The sequence below is a fragment of the Hetaerina americana genome, unplaced genomic scaffold (genome assembly GCF_022747635.1).
Source record: "Hetaerina americana unplaced genomic scaffold, ioHetAmer1.1.p SCAF_51, whole genome shotgun sequence".
In the NCBI taxonomy this organism is placed as follows: domain Eukaryota; kingdom Metazoa; phylum Arthropoda; class Insecta; order Odonata; family Calopterygidae; genus Hetaerina; species Hetaerina americana.
The window spans coordinates 2,466,192-2,471,019 of NW_027287107.1; positions in this window are offsets into that span (position 1 = coordinate 2,466,192).

Sequence of the window (4,828 nt, forward strand, 5' to 3'; positions counted from 1 at the left end):
ATGGTAAAAGAAATCCACCTCTAGCCTGTTGTTCTGAATAAATAAGAGCCCCCTTACTCAATTCTACTCCATTTGGCCAATATAACATCTGGCACCATTTTTATCAGTAACTTAGATACCCTGACACTTGTATTCTATGCAAAAACTCAGATTTAAAAACCAAGAGTCTGAATGCAGCACTTCATGCACACGTAAGGAAAAAATTGTTACCGATACTTTTTATAGAAATCTTGTATGTTTGATGAAAGAAATGACAGGATTGTTTTCAATATTTATTTAACTCAGTGTAATATGGAATCTGTAATCTCCAAAGTTAATGAAAGATATTGTGTATTGAGCGTTGCCATTTACACCTTCACTAAGATGAACTCAATCACACTGATAAGGAAGCTTTACAAGTAATCATCAAAAGTATGGATCAAGGGATTCCTATTGAGATTATTAGAATTTACCACCTGGAAAAATTCCATGACAGTAAGATTCATCTCATCCAAGTTGTATTGGACTCACTGGTTTCTGCTAGTAAACTTCTATCACATCGAACACTGGTTTCCTCCTCAGCTATCAACATTGTGTCAAACAAAACAAGGGCTGTAAGAAAACACTTACATCAACTTCGCCAAGCCATGAAAAAGATGAAAAAGAATGGTGGCACTAGCTTAACCATTACATGTCTACATAGTTATCCAAAAATCGTCAGTTCAAAAGAAATTGTTAAGCCATGAAAAAACCAAGTCTCATTACCAAAATGATAGAGGTCTATGAACAAAGTAACCAACTTTGAGAGACCATTCTAAACCATGATTATGATGCCATTGCCATCACCAAGACTTGGCATCCTCCTAATTTTTCAAGTAGAGGCTTTAGCCTTGGTGATTTTAACATCTATGGGAAAGATCAAAGTGATCTTACGAGTTTGAAATGTAGCAATGGAGGAGTCCTGATTGCAGTGAGATCCAAATATGTGTGCCATTTATTGGAATGTGATCTTAATCTTGGATTCCTTTTTGTTCCAATTATAAATTCCTAGTAAAAAAAATTGATTGGCGCAGTTCACTTGTCCCCAAACTCTTCAATGGATGCATACTGTGCTTGTTATGATGCAATTGAAAATATTATTAAATCAGACAATTATTATGAGGCAATAATAATGGGTGATTTCAACTTACCTCAAGTTTATTCGTGGGATTTATTAATCACAACCGAGCAGACATCGTACTTAACCTCCTCTCTTCCTGTTACTGTTCGTATACTGATTGACGTTATGTGCTACTTGCAATTTTGTGTTGTTTATGACATCAATAATCATCATGGTAAGTAATAAGACCTGATTTTTACAAGCACAGGCTTCACTTCTATATCTCAGGATAACTGTCCTCTACTGTCATATAATATCTATCATCCTGCCATTACTGTGTCCCTTCAATTGTGATATCCAATTCAAGTGATTGATTTTACTTTGTACAAATATGATATTTACAAAATGGGACTTTTTTGCTCTGAAAAATGGCTTGTTCAATATTAACTGGAATTATGAACTCATCAATTTAGACACAAATGAGGCTTTTAATTACTTTTATGACATTCCATATGAAGGTATCCAGTTGTTAACTCCAATTAATACTTTTAAAATTAGTACTTTTCCACAGTGGTGTAGCTTTGTAATGAAGAATTAATTGGTCATAAAAAATTATAGCATAAATTATATTAAAAAATTGGATTGCAATCAGATTATGCTAAGTGTTTGCAGCTAAGGTCAGAATGTGCAAAATTAATAAGAAATTGTGAAAACAGCAATATAACACAAGTCGATTCATCTGTCCAACATAGCACAAAACATTTTTGGAATCATGCCAACAGAAGACAAACAGACTACTTTAGTGATCTTTCTGGTTGCTTGAATTATGACATTAGAAACCTTTTCACTAAGTATTTCTCATATTTGTTTGCAAAACATGATTGTACTCCTTTGCATAACTTTACTGCTCAAACCTCTATTCCTATCTCATCTTTAAAAATCTCAAGAGAAGATATCGAAACTATGCCATCTAGATCTCCAAAAAGGTTGTGGTCCTGATGAACTCACAGCCTTATTTCTGAAGATGTGGCTTGAGCACCAATTTGTCCTTTAAATATACTGTTTGATAAATCTCTCTCAACAAGCACTTTTCCTGGCATACTCAAATCTATGAGGGGCAAACAAATAAAAACCAATCACCCACTTCATGGGGTTGCAGCTGGGATGCAGGGATAACTGCATATCACTATACATAGTAGACATGCGACTATGAATTCTGTATACTTCAGCTCCCTAAGCCACCAGAAAACAAACCACACCTCTCTGCTCTTCTTTGCTTGCCTCTTATTCTACAGCTGGACGAACACACTAGACCCAAGGACATAACAACTGCATTTAAAACTCATAAGTGCATAATCTTTTAGAGTACCTTGACATAACACAAGGTAAGAAGCAATCTCTGAAATTAGAAATCATGCCCAAAATTACAATTACTACTCACCTATAAGCTAGATTATGAGAAATGCCAATAGTTGTGATTATATTGACCTATTTTCTATCCCACCAAGGCTCCCTCAAAAAAATGTTATTGAAAATACCTGAAGAATTTTAGAATGCTACTTATTGCTGTGTGGATATCTGTGTATGTAAATACTTTGTTCCTAATGCCCATTGGGTAAATTTTCTTAACCAATACCACAAGGTCTGTTTAATGACTACTGCTAACTTTTATCATTTTGTAACATCACCTGGCCTGTAAATAATACCATATTTCTTATGTTCTGTTCCCATTTCTTAATTTGGAATGCCATTTAATATTAATATTTTGTCTACATTAACTAATCTAACTAGACATATATGCATACCTGTATACAATTTGAAAATGTCTTTCATGTATTGCAAATCAAAATTCTTCTTAAATTTTAAATTATATTTAATTCTCAAGAACAAGCACGTGTCTTCATGTAATTTGTACCTGTGCATAAAAGTCTTTTATAATTGTGGAACTAATCTATGCTCTTGCCTTTAGTTTTGTAAAAGAGTTATTCCCATCAATAAATATCTAAAATAGTGGATCCACTACAATATGTGGACCCCCAAAATAGGGTGTGTTTTAGTGGATATTCATTAAAATAAGTGAAAAGGTATCCATTCATATATGCAATAATTTTACCCTTTAAAATATATTTTCTTTCAACTAGTTTCCATGTTTGCATTAAGAATTTTAAAAATTTAGAAATTATTTCTTGACTGATATATCCAAAGATTATGGTCTACGGCAAACACTTGATTCCGTGGCCATAGCAGCCTTCAATATTTTCTATTGCTAATAGTTAAACATGAAAATAATTAAATGGAAATTTTTGCAGAGCAGTATTAGAAAAACTGCGTTTATTTTCATGACTGAAGAAAACTCCGTGGGGATGGAATAAAGGGGGAATGGGTGTGATGGGTAAGTATGTGGTTCTCATAAATTTATACTGGGACCGGAGAGCTCTGAATAATTACATACACGGCTGTCATAATGCTTTGGGTCATAGTAGAATTTCTGTGTAAGAGAGATAGAGGAAAACATTGTGATTATTGTTGAAATGTGTACCGATTACGGGAAATAGAAGAGAGGTAAAAACTGAAGGAAGACTCCAAGATGTGGTTCTTAATTCTGATGTAATATGAGTACATGTCGTACTTTGGCCAATTAACATCTCCATATAACACTTATTTATTTACAATATAAGGGATAAATAAAATTACTTGAGATTCAGGAGTTGAAAGGAATAAGGTAGTTTTTGCTAAATTAAATGCATACTGGGTATGGTGCAGTTTTTGCATCCGTCATGATTGGCATAAATGAGGGGGATTCGTTCTACTGAAAAGTAGACATTTTCTCCATTTTTTAGATAGTTAAGTTTCTATTTAAATCGATCATGTTGTTTAAATTTGAAGTTCTTCAAGGTTCCCCAAGCAGCTGGCTTCTAGGAATATAAATGAAATTCTTGAATTCTTACTTTTTTAATTGGCCTTAGGATAAAGTAATTACCCTAGTAAAGTACCAAGGTATCAACGACGCTGCAAGACCATTAAATTTATTTTCTCAAGGCTATATTACTTAAAACCTTTCTTATTCCGTAGGATGCTTTCTTCAAGCCGTAATCATTTCCCAAGAGCATACCTTAGGTTTTGATTACTTTCTTGGTATAGCCTTAAAGTTTCGTCTATTATGTTCTACTTTTACCGTACAAGTCGTGAAGATGTAGATAGGAAGGTTATGCAACAGAAAACATTCTTAACATCCGCGAGATGAAGAAACTGGAGTAACGTACTTAGTTCTTAGGTCATATTTATAAAAATGGTTGAAATCAGAAAAATGAGCGTTGATAGCCTGAAGCAGTGATCTTCTATGAAATATTGCGGACAATGATTATTTCTCAAAAATGGCATGAAAAACAAGTCTTAACAAATAATTAAACGCTTTTTACTTCGTCAGAACATCTGTTACTCTCGAATGATGACGTAATAAGAATTATGATTAAATTAAGAATCCGCACATTAGTAAACAAATGGCCCTCCTTTGTTCTGTTTAATATCAGTTCCGATTGGGTACTAGAGCAATCAAAAGAAGCATTTTTTTTAAGAAATGTGTACATCAACGGAAATCATCTCACTTAAATGACGGTGCGCATATGCATGAAGTTTATGAGAGATATAGATTATGCAAATAGCATGAAAACAACATGCACAGATATGAATGCAAATAAAATCATATGTACGGTCGATAGGACCACGACGGCGACGGAAGACAAGTTTCGA